The sequence below is a fragment of the Dendropsophus ebraccatus genome, chromosome 15 (genome assembly GCF_027789765.1).
Source record: "Dendropsophus ebraccatus isolate aDenEbr1 chromosome 15, aDenEbr1.pat, whole genome shotgun sequence".
NCBI lineage: Eukaryota > Metazoa > Chordata > Amphibia > Anura > Hylidae > Dendropsophus > Dendropsophus ebraccatus.
In genome coordinates this window covers 23,124,872-23,141,945 of record NC_091468.1, presented here as the reverse complement: position 1 = coordinate 23,141,945, position 17,074 = coordinate 23,124,872, and the positions used below count along the sequence as shown (strand labels likewise).

At 46.3% G+C, this 17,074-nt stretch overlaps 1 non-coding gene and 1 pseudogene across 1 annotated transcript; both read right to left on the bottom strand.

Moving 5' to 3' along the window:
- Positions 1–14,850: 14,850 nt before the first annotated feature.
- LOC138774605 (U2 spliceosomal RNA) lies at positions 14,851–15,040 on the bottom strand. Its single transcript, XR_011360342.1, has one exon. It is a non-coding gene; the product is annotated as a U2 spliceosomal RNA (small nuclear RNA).
- Positions 15,041–15,668: 628 nt separating this feature from the next.
- On the bottom strand, positions 15,669–15,843 carry LOC138774604 (U2 spliceosomal RNA; annotated as a pseudogene).
- Positions 15,844–17,074: the final 1,231 nt, after the last annotated feature.

Sequence of the window (17,074 nt, the reverse complement as noted above, 5' to 3'; positions counted from 1 at the left end):
CAGTCTCCAATACACAATGCCACTGAATTTAAAGGGGTTGTTTACCAGTTTTCTTTCGAATCAACTGGTCCCAGAAAGTGTAATTTACTTCTACTAAAATAAAAACCTTAAAGCGTAACTGTCATATTTTTTTTATTGCAGAAATCAGTAGTATAAGCAGTTTTAAGAAACTCTGTAATAGGTTTTATCAGCCAAAAAAGCCTCTTTCTGTACTCAAGAAGCAATCTCCCAGCCTCCCCCCCTGACTTCTTATCTGTGCATTATCAGACAAACACGTCTTCATTACAGAGAAGCCAGTGAAGACGCGCTCTGCTCTCTCCATTGTAAGCCTATGAGGGGGGGAGGGGCTGAGGGAGATGAGGGAGCAGGAAGAGGTGACATGAAGGTCAGTTGTTTGTAGACTCTCTGGACACCTAAACTGCAGGATTCTGGGGTAGGAAAGGTCAGTGCTTATCTATGAACTTACTGAGAGAAGATTGCAGGATGTTGTGCTTTGCAGGACTGCTCCGTGCTCAGTCACTCCTAACAGCCCCTCCCCTCTCCATAGCCACATAATGGACACAGAAATTCTGCTGCTTCTGAGTGAGGGGGGAGGCTGGGAGATTGCTTTTTCAGCACAGAAGGAAACTCTTTTGGTTTATAAAACCTATTACAAAGTTTCTTAAAATCGCTTGAACTGTTGATATTTAATATTTTCAAAAAAATGGCCCTGAAATGACAGTTACGCTTTAAGCCTTAGCTGCTGTATGTTCTTTCCAGTCTGACACAGTGCTCTCTGCTGCCACCCCTGTCCATGTCAGGAACTGTCCAGAGCAGTTTAAAATCCCCCCCAAAAACTTCTCCTGCTGTCAAGACTGCAAAGAATACACCACTTCCTGCAGGACATACAGTAGCTAATAAGTACTGGAAGACTTGAGTTTTTTTTATAGAAGTAAGTTACAAATCTCTGGCACCAGTTGATTTGTAAGAAAATATTTTTGGGTCAACAACCCCTTTAAAGCCACAGATCAGCAATGTCAGCAATGACACTAGTAAAGGGAGGGTAAGTATTATTCAAGGAAAGGTGGCAAAATTGTACAACAGTAAAACATTCAGGAGTTTAAAAAAAAACACACACCACCACCACCCTAGCAGTCCCCTGGTTATCTGCATTATTGCACCCAAGTTCTCTTCCCTTGTTGCAGTACTAGAACAGAAATGGCGCAGTACCTGGGAGAATGTGGTCGTGGTTTCCCAATCCTGTTTGAGGATGTGGAGGCACCTAATAGCTAAATATACATGTCAGCAGTAAAATGGCTGTCTGCGACCATACATCTGATTAAATCCACACTTCTACTAAAGGTATAAAAAGCAATTTGCTGATATAGTGTATAAGTAATAATAAAATTGTGAAATATTTGCATTTGACAAGCGGCTCCTTATTTAAAAGGAGATTAACTCCCCGAAGACTGGCTGTAACATTAACCATGGCGGTAATTAAGCATGTAATGAGGAGCGAGCGGCGGACGGTAGAGCTTCGTACCCAGCACTCCGACAGACATTAAAGAGCGCTGGGGCACCCGGGATGAGCTTATTAATGTGGAGGTGGGTGTGTGACAGATCAGCAATATAACACTCCTCACTGGAAATTATACCGAATGTAATAAAGCAAAAAAAAGCATCAATTATTAAAAAAAACATCTTCCGCCGAACAGCGACCGGCAAATACAAATCCTTGACTCGTTCTCTGGTTGCAGATTCTATTTAATTACTACTGGAAAAACTAGGTAAGAACCAATACGGCCGCCCCTAATACTTCCAGGGAGGCTGAAATGATACCACCACACTGTGCACAAATAATACCAACATACAGTGCATACATACATACGATTGTGCTGATTTGGTTCCCAGCTGCACACTAAAGATCTACTGTACAGTTCCCCGAGCCACGCCTGAAGCCATATCTTTACATTGGCGAAAAGGTGTTTTATTCTGGTGCGCAAGGCCGGGAGAGGGTTGGCAACTAGTCATCTGGACAGGGACATTCCTGGTTACATCTCTCTGCCTATCAGCGTGCTCTGCAGGGATGATTGACAGGCAGAGAGTCCTGTTAGAGGCCTCTCTGCCTGTCAATCAACCCTAGCCGAGATGACTAGTTGCTGCTCCTCTCGTGGCCTTGGGCGCTGGAATAAGACACATTTTTGCCCGGTGTAAAGGTACCACTGCAGATGCAGCTAGTATGCTCGGGGAGCTGCACAGTAGATCTTTAGTGTGCAGCTTGGAACCATATGCTGATTGGTTTCCTTTAAATAATACTACTATACAGTGCCTAAACAGTATCACCATACTATGCCCAAATAATAACATACAGAGCTCAAATAGTATCAATAAACATGACCCAAATAATACCAAGCTACTGTGACCAAATAATGTTATAATACACTGTTCAAATAATACCACCATACTGTGCCCAAATATAACAACATATGAAGTGTCCCAGAACAGCCCTCTTATCCTCACACTTTTACTATGACCGGTTCTGTTCTGGAAAGCTATGGTCCACTGCAAACTGCGTGTATTGTGTCACCCCCCTGCAATGTTCAGGTCTGCTATTCCATTCATTTCTTGGATGTATATTCAGGTATCAGTGCCTAAAGGTATTATGTCGCCTCCCAGTGTTCAAGTATGATACTTCTCATGTATATTTCTCTGTATATGCCTAATGGTGTGATGATGCAATGGCTGGATGTCACGTGACTGTGCCCTGTTGCCATGGAACGCCCAATGGTCATCGAGCTTTGGCTGGGGTTACCATGTGACTTCCTGTTCTACCTCAGTCTTGTTCTCCACCTTCAGGGGACAAGTTCTGTGTCTGTTCTCTCTCTCCTTGCTAAGAGAGAGAGGCCTGCGTGTGCTCTGCTGCTCCAGTCTACTGGCTGTGTTCCTGTCTCAAGTCTCAAGATTCTCATCTGGGTGTCGATTCTTCAGTCGTTCTTATCATCTTCTCTAATCATCAACAGCAAGTATTTCATTCAAGTCTCATTCCGCCCAGCATCTCATCCTCAGTTTCACTACTACTTCCATCATTCAGCGCGCTACTCTTACAGCCTATTGCAGCATCACCCATTACTCTGCTTTATTCAAGTCTGCCTTATACCTGGTTGCATTCGGAGAGACTGTTGCTACTAGTTACCACCGTTACAATAAATATACAACTACCGTTGTTTCTGAACCTTGGCATTGGTGTGATAATTGGTGCCCTGACTAAGGACAACGAGAAATCACATGCCCAGTATCCCCGCATGGTCAGGAGCCCGGTTTCCAGCTGTATCACCCTTGTGCCTTCACCGTGACAACCCTATACCCTACAGCTGCCCCGGTTCCTGCCTGTTAGCACCATCTACACTGCGGAGTGGCCCCTAGGGGCCAGGGCATTGCACATACACTGCTCCAATAATACCAACCCATAGTGTTGCAATAATACCAACACCATGGTCAGGACTATAAGCCCAGAGATATCAGGATGGAAGACAAACAGTGAGCCCTAGAGCTAGGCCCCCCAGAACTGTTCCTACCTACTTGCCGGTCTGACCCTAGGCAGTCAGCAACAACTGGGCGACAGTCCCTCCCCATGTTACAGAGCACAAAAAGACCAAACAAGACAAATGTGGTGTCCCACCACAAGTGTTGCTTATGGTTAAACCCTTCGCAAAAGTCAGTACTCTAAGTAAACTGTGGTGAAGAAGCAGTACCTAAGTTTTGCCACAAGATGTCACTATTATATGTAACTGTACTTATGTTTTGCACAGCTGCAGGTAACCAAAGGGTTATTGTTTATTGTGATCTGTACAACAATGAGGACCTTCTCTTTCTTTCTACCTATCTCTGAGGTCCTTTCTTCTATGCTTTTATTCTCCCCCACTCACAGGGATTATTAAATCACCTAAAGGAAGTCGACAGATGGGGAGAGAAAGAATACACCTACACCTAGTCTTAGCTACATTTCTGAGCAGAGAGGAAGCAAGACAAGTCGGTCCCTATAGTGGCTTTGCCAGGTCCCCACTCCAGAGCTACACTCTGCAGTCTTAGTCTAGTTGTTAAGCAGAACAGACTTATATGGGAGACTTAGACACCCTTTTCTTGAAAGCAGCACCTCCACACATTATGCAGTGTTAAGCTACCCAAGGGAGAGGACAAGTCGGAGAAAACCCCAACCCATGCCGAGAACCAGTATCAGAGTGCAGGATAGTATCCTGATAACAAGAGGAACTGATCCAGATAGAGAAAAGTTGCTAAAAGCCTACGTACTCTATCTCGCAGCGCAGGTGTCACCAGGAAACCTTAGCCACTCTGCTCAACCCAGGTAACAAGGTCTGGGGCTTGTGTCTCCCTTTAGGTGGGCAATACGTGGTGCAAAGACAAAAAGTCAAAACACAGGTACAAGTAAACATTTATTCTGAAGTCTACAGTATTCTACTTCTTCTCCTTCTTCTAACGTTCCGGCAGAGCACACTTCTACCCTGAGTTGGGACTCTTGCTAAATCCTCCTCTCTACTACTCTGAACCTGCAGTACAAACATTTCTCCGCTGTTCTAAACTCTCTGCACAAACTCCTCTCCACTACTCACAGCTCTCCTCTACAAAGGGTCTTCAGTGCAGTTCTTTTCTTGTCAGATTTACAGTCTACTATCAACTATCGTACAAAGTATTCCTATAGTAAAGAAGATCTATTAATGCTAACAGGACTAGGTTATTACTCCAGCACCTACACAGTAGACACGACATCCTTGGCTCATCTCCCCTTTCTGTGGGTGGCGGTACCGATAGTCCAGGTGGGTAATAACTCCACTCGGGACCACCGTGATAAGTACCCAAGTGACACCCTCACAGCCCGACAGGTCACCGACGACAGGAGAAAGGGTATAGCCAGCCTCCCTAAACTAAAAGCAGGTGTGCCACCATACCTGTGTGCCCAACTCCTGTGCACTGGAGTCACGACAGTATACCATCTGGCTAAGGTTTATTTCGACCGACCACCACAGAAGTGGTGACAAAAAAACAGGAGGTGCAACAGCAACCGACAGGTGCAGGGGCTCACCCTATATACTCCTCCCAGCGTACACACGGTAAACACCTGCTCTGTAGGTATTAAAAAGTGAGGATCTTAGCAAACTATTTGATCAGAGTGTACCATGTCGCCACGTTAAGGCATCCTTGAGACATGGTCCCTACTCTAGCATTTTCACACTAGCAATGGCCTCTCCTACGCTGAATAAGCCTACAACTGGGCAGATAGGAGCCAAATGATCTCTTTTTATAGCACCCTTTGGGACATGGGTGGAGTGCAGGCCAACAGGAGGTAGCCACACACCCCACATTCAACAGAAAAAAAGGGGAAAATTGGCCGCACATCTATGACTCTGTTCACACTGCAGGTTTTTTCACCACAGAAGTGGTGTCACACGTTACCATCTAGCAAGTGACCGGTTGAGCATACACCGCACAAACACAAAAAGGAATAGTCGGACGTTAAGAGGTGAGAAACAGAGATAGCAAATACAGTACCTAGTCAGTAAGAAAGAGCAAAGTCATAGAATGGAAAGCCAGAGGTCAGAAGATCAATACAGTAAAATCAAGTCAAAAGCGCATCCACCACCGTACGCCACGGACAGAGGCTAGTGCTGAAGCTTGTATGGACACAGACCTTACAACCACACAGTGCTCAAATAATACCAACATACAGTCTCAGAGCTGTGATTGGTTGCTGTTGGAAAACAAACAGATCACTTTGTCTACAGGCTCATTGTTACATTTAGGGCACAGTGCTAAAATAATACCACCACATAGTGAACAAATAATACAAACAAACAGTGCACAGATAATACCACCATACAGTGAACAAATAATACCAACATACAGTGAACAAATAATACCACCATAAGGTGCTAAAATAATACTACCACACAGTGACCAAATACAGGTAACATTACAGCTAAGCTTTAGGTCACATGCCTGACACTGGAGGGGAAGCTGAACTGTTTCAATGGCAACCGCCAAAGTTGTAGAATGTAGCTATGAACTGAGAAGAAGGCATAAAAATGACTCGAAATCAATGACAATGAAAATTTGCAAATTTTTGAACTTTTAACATAGATTTAAATTGTAAAACATTGTTAAAAGTGGAACTTAGGAGACTAATATAAGAATAAAGAAGATAGTGTAGTGCCGCCACAGTCCCTGTAGAGAGTGAGTGACATTTCCTCGACAGGCCGTTCGTCTCAAGTCACTTCCCGCAGCGGAGACTAATTGAGCCTTAAATGATTTGTTAAAATTAAGTAATTAATAATCCGCCTGGATATTCCGCCTTTAGCCATTCATGGAAATCGTCGTCACGGAATCATAATGCAAATTCTACTGAAGGATCAAAGTTCACGCTTTATGAATAATAGAAATGGAGCATGTGAATGGGATTCAATCATCTGAGAAAGCACAACGCACTTCAGGATCTCATCCGCCGACTCAATTACTGCAATCCATGATGAAGCTTGAGCTCAGAATGCTTATAACGCCATATAAGATGGAGACTTAAAGGAACACTCCAAAAAATGATTGATGCTCAGTGTTATACCTGCAGGATCCTAGGGGGTGGGGCATGATACAGGAATCACCAATGAGAGAATCCCTAAGTCAGGCTCCACCCCTTGGGTCCTGCTTTAGGCATAAGACAAGGTCTGAAGGATTACTTTACAGAACAAGTACCTCCTGGGCCAAATTCTAAATCTGACCAACTCCTAGTTTCCCCTACAAACATTCACATTTTGTTACGTCAATAAAAATAAAAAGAGCAGCTTTAGGACTTCTAGACCTCGTGCTATTTATAATACCTGACATGGCAGAAAGATGCTAGGGCACCCTCAGGCACCAGGGCCCCAGAGTCTTTACTATTACATGTGACATCCATAACGCCTTAGTGGTCATTTTGGAATTTGCCGGTGGCTGAACCTCTCCATTGATATCTGTTCTAATGGTGACCTCTACAGGTCATGTTATGCAACTACCACACAGTACAAAAATGTTCTTTAAAGGGTGTCTGTTTTCTGACAGACCTAATAAAGTCAGGGGGAGATTCATCAAAGGGTGTAAAATATAAACTGCAGTCATGGTCCATTGGTTGCTGTAAATATGGAGGAATTCTTAGCTTGAAGAACTGCAAACTAGTGAGTGCAGCTCTGGAGTATAACACAGGATGTTCAACAAGTCGGGATGTGGAAGAGAATGAGAGTAGAGGATGATGGTGGTAGTAGTATAGGCTGTAAGCTTGCTAGGGCTCTATCTCCCTTCTGTGTGTAGCTCTGAGCTCCTGAGTGAGGGGATGCACTGAGGGCTGCAGAGTGAGAGTAGTTCTTTTACCTGTAGGATGACTGGGCCTTGTGGTGCACCGCAGCCGTACTCACTGACTTGTCATGGTCTCAGATGGGCACAAGGGCTTCCACAGGAGCAAACTACTCTCTGGTGCTCCCCTGTAATCTCTCTCCTGGGGGCTGCTGTAGAGTTTTAGAGGGGGCTGCATGAGTGGTGTGGACCTGTAGTTCCCCTGGGACCAACCCCAAATACTACTGTCTAGCACGATGGCCCTTGATGATGGTGAGGTGCAGGTGGACCAGACAAGGAGGGAGGGGTGTAACAACTCCTTTACTGAAATCTTAATGGCACTTGTACAGTCAGTTGCATGCTTTCCCTAATACTGGCTGCCTTGAATGGGTTACTGTGCAGGTGTATTTAGAAATGTTGATGGTTTTTCTGAAAACCACAGTGTGTAACTACAAGTGGGATGCTTACGGGCACACCGAGCCTGTGCTCCTGGCTTTCCCAATGGTGCTTGAGTCTTTTTCCTCCCTGTTAGCTAGGGAGCTTTCTGCCTACTATCTGAGCCGAAAGCTTCTACTAGTGGTTCCTAGAAGTGCCATGGGGTCCTTGTACATCTTACCCCCCAAACTCAGAAAGAGACGGACGGTAGAGAGGTCTAAGTTACCTCTGCTACCCAAACACACTCAAGTCCCATTGGGTTCCTGATCTTTGCAAGGCTCAAAAGTGCCTAAAACACATATTAAATGTGGCACTAGTGTATTTGCACTGTAAATTAGATTGTATCGGTAAATCAGCCCCAGTATTTCTCTACACATTTGAGAGATTCCCATTAACTCACAGAGCATTGTCTCCATTCCCGGACAGCATGCAGAGATATTGAAAATAATAAACTAAAACCAAGAAATATACAAATAATACTGGTATTTTACATCTGTTATTTTCTCACAGGTCTATTAGAACTTGTTAGCGGCAAAATCTACCTCTTCACCCTGGCAGAGAGCCTGCATTGCTCCGATACAAACATGGCGGCGGTGGGATAAGGAGCGCTCATACACGGGCAGTGATAACGCTTGCAGTGTACGTTCCCCAGACTCGCTGTAGTCACCACAGATAAAAGTAAATCCTTTTCTCACTCCTCCAATCCCGTCTTCAGTGGTCTTAATAGAAAGATAAGACGGCCCTTGTAATTACTTATGGGTCGGACGGACCCAAAATCCATTAGGGGGAAAGTTTCCAGCTTGTTTCTGAGTTTCTGAAAAGGATTTTATATTATGTTATCAGGTTTGACCTCATTATGAAAATAATTATTTTGATGTACGGTAAACTTTCTTTAACAAGATGGTGACACGTGGTGTGTGCAGGCACTGCTACCAGGACCAGGCAGAGCATGACAGGACCACGAATACAAAGCGGCAATGTCATGAGAAGCTATGGAAGTGTCCCAAACCTTCCAATCACCCTGGATCAAGCAGGACAGTCCTGGATTTCTACTGTCCCAGAAGATCTGCCTGTCCCGCTATAGAGCTATAGGCGCCATTCACATCCCGGGCCATTAATTTACCCTAGAAGTGTCACTATAAACTGGATCTTTGCCCTTAGGAGAGAAAAGGGGGCATTATTAAGATCTGGGAGCTCAGAGTGGGCATTATAGATGTGGAGTCAAAGAGTGGGCACTTTTTTAAGGATTTATAATTAATGTGTGTTGGGGCATGGGGGAGCAGGTGGCATCTTCTCAATTTGTTTGTTTTTTTGTGCATTTGTGGTGTCCCACCATGAGTGTTGCTATTGGTCACACCCTTCGCAAAAGTCTGTACTTAAAAACCAAAGTTTTACCACTAGATGTCACTGTTACAAGTATTTCTGTCCAGAAATTGCACAGCTGTAGGTACTAAAGAGTTTATGTTTTCTGATGTACCACATGGATCTGTACGCCAATGAGAGTTCTTTCTTCTTCTAACCTATGACTTTTCTCTTTACATCTTACACACTCACTCCTCACCCACTCACAGCACAGTTTACACATGCTGTAGGAAGGAAGTCACATGGGTAGAGGAAGTGTGAGGTCTTCTTGCCTTGGATTTTGTAGAGGAAGGACCCTCCATACAGCAGTCAAGTTGGGCCCTGGCTCCTGCCAGTTCCCCAGTCCAGGGTTGTGGTCTAAACGTTGAGCAGAACAAATGAATACACGAGACCTAAACACAGTTTTCCCTTAAGCAACCTTATTACCCACTATGCAGTGTTAAGTCACTACTAGAGAGGACAAGTCAGGGATCATCTCAGCCCATGCCGTGGACATCATAACACAGTGCAGGACAGTATCCACAAGAAGTAAAGGAACTGATCTGGATAGAGCAAAGTTGCTAGAAGCCTAAGCACTCTATCTCGCAGCGCGGATGTAATCAGAGAACTCTGACCACTCTGCTCATCCCAGATAACAAGGTCTGGGGCTTGTGTCACCCTCTAGGATGGGTCACCCGATACTGGTGGGCAGTAGTTAAAGATCAAGGAGTAGTAGCAAAGATCAAGGAGTCAAAACATGGGCACAATGATTCTCTCTACTTTCAAGTATTCTACTTATTCTAACGTTCTGGCAGAGCACAGTACTACTTTGGTTGGGACTCTCTCGACATCCTCCTCTCTACTCTTGTGAACCTCTTCTGTCTTTCAGCACACAACCCAATCAGCATGGCTGTGTCACTTTTCACTCTCGGTACAGATCTGGACTCTAAATAATTAAAGCGTAACCATAATTTCAGTAGCCAAAAAATGAAATTTCTCAAATAAAAAGCCTATGTGTTACCCTTTAAAAAGAGCCCTAAACTGTGTTCCTATCTTGTGCGGTTGCTGAGATATCCCCAGTTGTTTGGCTCAGAATAATAAATGAATTTTTCTCCTGGCTGAGAGATAGTGGGCGTGGTCTCCTCCTGTCTGAAAGTGGGCGTGGCCTCCCTATCTCATCTTGCTGGGTACCTCCATCCACTGGCTGCTGACCAGCGCCATAGCAGTTGGTATTGCACACACTGAACGGTGGGATTAGATACAGCATCATAGCAGATAGTATCACACAAACTGGACGGTAGGATTAGATACAGCATCATAGCAGATGGTATCACACAAACTGGACGGTGGGATTAGATACACTGTCATAGCAGATGGTATCGCACACACTGGACAATGGGATTAGATACAGCATCATAGCAGATGGTATCACACACACTGGACAATGGGATTAGATACAGCACCCCTGTAGGTGGTATCACACACACTGGACAGTGGGATTAGATACAGCACCCCTGTAGGTGGTATCCCACACAGTGGGAATAAATACAGGGCTGCATTACAGTAAGGTGTGGGACACTATGCAGGGGAGTGGGGGCTGGGGGAGCACAGCACTCTTCCCTCTATGTGCTCTGCCTGACAGGAGCACATAGCAGGAGGACAGCACTGCTCTCCTGCTTACTACAGGAGAGCACAGCACTGAAAGGGTGTAAGACCGACCGGAGGAGGAGGGAGGGGACCGGAGCGCTCCTCTCAGGCCCGGATTGGTAATCTGGCAAAGCGGGCAAATGCCCGCTGGGCTGCCAGTATTGCCAATCCGGGGGCCGCCGGTCCTGGCCCCCATGTGCACCGGCCCTCAGCAGTGGCTGCAAGAATAGCGCAGCCGGCCGCATCGCTATTCATTCAGCCTCTGCAGAGGGCCGGTGCCCTGGCCCTTTAACTGTGAGCGTTCCAGATGAACGCTCACAGCTTGTAGCGGCCGCTCTCTGGCTGACAGAGCCAGGAAGCCTTTGGCCCCCGGCACTGCCAGTCCGGAGCGGGCTGGGCCGGAGAGCAGGGGGGGCTGGTCTTCAGCCCCCTCCGGCAGCTGGAAGGTGTCAGGGCCGGCCTGGGGCCGCAGACGTGCCGCGCGCAGGCACGTCTTCAGGCACCTCTGCCAGGTCCCCAGCGGCTGACGTCACTTCCCTGACGTGCCGCTGAGGACCTGGGAGCAGAAAGAGGAGAGGAACTGCCGCCGCTCTGCACCGGGGTGAAGGGCTGTGGACCGAAGATCTGGGAAGAAGAAGCTGCTGGGGAGAGAGGTGAAAGGTGAGAATGTGTTTTTTTTTAACTCTTTGACTAGTGGCCATGGGGGGGGGGGCTGTCCGGGGCTCTATATGGGGGATGCACGGGGGGGGGGGGGGGGGTATTCTATATGGGAAGATGGGGGGGTATTCTATTCTATATGGGTGGGATGCAAGGAGGAGGGGGTATTCTATATGGGGGGATGCAGGGGGCTATTCTATATGGGTGGGATGCAGGGGGGTATTCTATATGGGTGGGATGCAGGGGGGTATTCTATATGGGTGGGATGCACGGGGGCTATTCTATATGGGGGGATGCAGGGGGGGTATTTTATAGGGGGGGATGCAAGGAAGGGGTAGTATTCTATAGGGGGGGATGCAAGGAGGGGTATTCTATATGGGTGGGATGCAGGGGGGCTATTCTATATGGGGGGATGCAGGGGGGGTATTCTATATGGGGGATGCAAGGAGGGGGTATTCTATATGGGGGGATGTAAGAAGGGGGTATTCTATAGGGGGATGAAAGGAGGGGTATTCTATATGGGGGGATGTAAGGAGGGGGTATTCTATAGGGGGGATGCAAGGAGGGGGTATTCTATAGCGGGGGATGCAAGGAGGGGTATTCTATAGGGGGGATGCAAGGAGGGGTATTCTATAGGGGGGATGCAAGGAGGGGTATTCTATAGGGGGGATGCAAGAAGGGGTATTCTATAGGGGGGGATGCAAGGAGGGGTATTCTATAGGGGGGATGCAAGGAGGGGGTATTCTATATGGGGGATGCAAGGAGGGGGTATTCTATATGGGGGATGCAAGGAGGGGGTATTCTATATGTAGGGATGCAAGGAGGGGGTATTCTATATGGGGGATGCAAGGAGGGGGTATTCTATATGTAGGGATGTACAGTAGGGGGGCTATTCTATATGGAAGGATGTGCAGTGGAGGGGGGGGGGCTGGGGCTATTCTGTATGGAGTGATGTATAGATGAGGATGTTGCTGGAGCAAGAAGCCTAAAATGTCTGTCTGGCATATCCCGTGGAGAGGAATCATGGCCAGAGAAGACTTCATGATGGCCGGAGCCAGATGGAGAAGAAAAGGAAAAGTGGACGTCTCTTCATGCAGAGAAGACGCCTACTGTGAGTCACAGGATGTAACTGCACTATAATCACTTTTAAGGTCTGCAGAACCTTTATACAGCTGGGATCTACTTCTGTATCAGGGGTGTCAAACTCAGGCCCTCCAGGTGTTGCAAAACTACAATTCCCGTCATGCTTTAGCTGTCCAGGCATGATGGGATTTGTAGATTTGTAACAGCTGGAAGGCCGGAGTTTGACGCCTGTGTTCTATGGTCACTGTTCTGGGTGAATATTTATATAGTGGCTGTTATTTGGTAGCAGTATAGTGGTATTATACAGTCACCGTATGCTGAGGGTAGTGGGCATGGTGTGATGGTATTACTCCTGTGTATTCTGGTATTATTGGTAATATTTGTGCTGTATATAGTGGATTGTATTCAGTCACAGTGTAGCAGTATTAGTCATTATGTGGTGATAATGGCTGTGCTTTTGTCCAAAAACAGCACCATCCCTGTCTTCAGGTTATGTGAGGTATTACAACTTCACTCCATTCACTTCAATGGAACTGAGCTGCAATACCTCACACAAACTGAAGAAGAGTGTGGCGCTGTTTCTGAAAGAAAGGGGCTATGCTTTTCTCCTTTAAAGGGAATCTGTGAGGTCCATACCAGGTCTAGGGCTGTAGATCTCAGCAGACAGGTGTGAGGAGATATCACTGACAGGACCTTTAGTCCAGTGTAAACTTTTATAATTGTCCTTTTCATTTCCAACTAAAGTTTCACAACAGCAGCAGCAGCAGCACCCTATATGTCCATCAGTCAGAGCAGGAAGGGGCGGGGGCAGAGGGTGCTGCTGTGACTTAGCTCCGCCTCTCTGACACTTCAGCTGGTAATGAAAATTATAATAGTTTATAATAGTTTACAATGGACTAAAGGTCCGGTCCCTGACCTGTACGCTGGGATCTACAGCTGTGTACCTGCTATAGACCTCACAGGTTCCCTTTAAGGGAACGTTCATACCTAATCCATTGTGGTTTTGATGCTTCTGATTTAATCAGTTAAAATAAATGCATAAATATGCCGCATCAAATCCACAGCAGATTATGTTATAGGATTATTTTTAGGTGCTGATGGTGGGGTTCACATGTTTAAGGGAGTAGTGGGGGACACGGCTAAATGAAGCAGAATTTGCTTCAGCGCGTATTTTACACGGATATCCATGATATGGTGTGTGGGCTGCTGGGGTTTGATTGCCAGGGCTGATTTTAAGTCCCAGTCCGGCCCTGGCTCCTCTTAACAATCACAGAAACAGGAGAGGAGCCTGAACTGCGGAGGAGGAGGGGGCTGCCGTCCAGTGCAGGGTGAGAGGAAGCAGGGGAGGGGCGGGAGGGGACCGGAGCTCTTCTTCTTCTGTGTGCTCCGGTGTTTGACCTGTCACCAGACACCGGAGCACATGTCAGGAAGGAGAGCTGGGGTCTGCTGCTTACCACACAGCCTGGTAACAATCACCCAGCTCCAGCAGGGACAGCAGCATGATCAGGAGACAGGAGAGGGATGATGCCACCAGGGGTTGGAGGGGGGAGGGGTCCGGTTCGGTCCAGTCCAATAAGATCCTGTCAGGCATTTATATCTGAATAACTTCTTGCTATGTGCCCTGTGTCTGAATCATCCCCAGAGCACATAGCAGGTAGAGCGTGCCTCCCACCTCCTCACTGCCTGTCATGTGACTTGCTGACAATCCGTACCTAACTGCTGCTCAGGCAATGTACGGATTTTCAGCAGGACTGGACAGTTTTGCACAAGTAGCAGAGAGACAAACACACAGCTGAGGGGACATTCTGCTTCATATATTTAAAAAAAAAACGGTTCAATTTAGGTGATTAATCTAAATTGCAAAAATTCTTATAATGGCCTAAACTAAAACTAAATTGTAAAAATATTTTATAGTTGCGCTTTAAGCAATGTATCAAGGCGAAAGTGTATTATATGTTCTCTGTATCAAGTATCTTCACAGTAAACAAGAGTATATTTATTTTAACAGGTGGTTTTTCACCAAGCACAGTTATCACCCTTGGGTTATCTCTTGTGGGTGGCAGTGCCAATAGTCCGGGTGGGTCACTACTCCACTCCGGACCACCATGATAACTACCCAAGGGACCCCCAAACAGCCCGGCAGGTTACTGTTTACAGGGAAAGGGTAGCCAGCCCACTCAAAATAAAAGCAGGTGTACCAGCATACCTGTGTGCCCAACTGACACTGGCGTCAAAAGAACATAACACCTGGCTGAGCTGTGCCTCGACCAACCACCACCGGATCGGCATCACACTTCACCACCTGGCAAGTGACCGGTCGTGCCTCACAGCGAGGCATCACCACACATTGAACCTGGAAGCACTGCAGTACATGGTCAATGCCTGGAGAGGACAGAGCAAGGTCTTTTTCAGTCTCCCTGTTCTAAAACTCCATTTAATATATGGTCCCCAGATAGAGGACATACCAGATATTAAACTTATAAGAACAGATACTACATTTGATCTTAGCCAAAAGGTGATCAGGGAGGTGCCATAAAAGCCAAATCAGACAACACATGTCATACATGTCTGCGGCGGAGGCGGCTTTTCCTTCACACTGCATTCCCTAACACCTACCACTGCGCCTGTTTCTTCTACATAGCAACAACACCCACTTTTCACCACACTTTTTATCACACTGTGCAGGCTTTACCATGGAGAACATGCATACATGAATTTATATCTCTCTCTCTGTCACTGCCTATTTATCTATATGTCTTTCTATGTGTCTATCTATGTACAAATTATTAACTATCTATTAAAACCAACTATAGTAACTTTGCACAACTTCAGCGGTATGCAAAAGCATAAACTGCTAAAAAATCCTAATTAAATAGTTTGAACAGCACCTACCTGCGTTTTTCTTGCTACTTACCTGCCTACCTAGCTACCTGGTTGGCTGCCTGGCTGTAGCTACAGTGTCTGTCTGTCTGCCTGCCATGACATCATCACGGAATATTTCTTTGTGTATGCTAGATGTAAACAACACGCAGGGTGGTATGAAAAATCTGCTACGCACCCTGTGGGGGGATGTATTTTTGGAAATGCACTTGGGGTGCAGCTGTGCAGCCTGTGTGTGTGTGTGGGGGGGGGCGTCTAATTTTTGGAAATGCATTCGGGAGTGCACTGAACCTGGAAACACTGCAGTACAAGGTCAAGGCCTGGAGAGGACAGAGCATGGTCTTTTTCGGTCTCCCTGTTCTAAAAACCATTTAATATATGGTCCCCAGAAATTAAACTGATAAGAACAGATACTACACTTGATCTTAGCCAAAAAGGCCAAGAAGCGATGTCTTCTCTGATTATATACATTCTCTTATGTATCCTTTACTTATGTATCCCGCAAGGACCACCATAACAACTTCTCCCACAATTCATCTGTGCAGAATCTACTGGACATAAATATTAGGCTACTAATTTTACCGGCATCCTGGCTACTCTTTCCCCATTCATAGAGCCCCAATGTTTTTTGTGCCCTCACTCTTGGAGTGCCCCTTTAGACTGCATACAGTATCAGTGCTCCACACACTTATAATGTCCCCCTCTTGGGACAGTACATGAATCCCAGGACTGTCCTGCTGGATCCAGGACAGTTGGGAGGTCTGATCACCCACTTAGAGAGTTTAGCATTACAGACAGACTGTGCGCCTTACTACTACTCATTTGCTTCAGTGGAAGGGTCAGACCCATAGGGAATGTTACACCGCCGTCTTTAATGTGAATTTACGTGTGATGCCCGGGCCCCTAGGGGCCACTCCGCTGAGAGGATGTTGTTGCGGGCAGGAACCGGGGCAGCTGCTAGCTAGAGGGTTGTCACGGTTTAGGCACGAGGGATCACAGCTGGAAACCGGGCTTCTGACCGAGCGGAGACTAGGCATTCGATTCCTCGTTGTCCTTAGTCAGGGCACCAATATAGCACAAATGCCAAGGTTCAGAAACAACGGTAGGGGTACAAACCCACTTGACGTATTTGCTGCATGAATCAGTCTTAAAAATAAGCAGGCAAAACGCAGGTTGGCTTTATACAATTGTTCTGCGTTAAAATACGCAATTGCGTATTTTTGAAGTGTGAAGCTACATGCGTTTTTCGCACAGGTTGTTAACAACTGATGCTTTGCTAACAACAAGCTTCACGCTTCAAAAATACGCAATTGCGTATTTTAACGCAGAACAATTGTATAAAGCCAACCTGCGTTTTGCCTGCTTATTTTTAAGACTGATTCACGCAGCAAATACGTCAAGTGGGTTTGTACCCTAGTTGTATATTTATTGTAACGGTGGTAACTAGTAGCAACAGTCTCTCCAGATGCAACCGGGTATAAGGCAAACTTGGATAAGGCAGAGTAATGGGTGATGCTGCAATAGGCTGTGATGATAGCGTGCAGAATGATGGGAGTAGTAGTGATACTGAGGATAAGATGCTGGACGCAATGGAACTGAGATGAATACTTGCTGTTGATGATTAGAGAAGATGATGAGAGGAAGGACTGAAGAACGGCACCCAGATCTTGAGAATAGATGA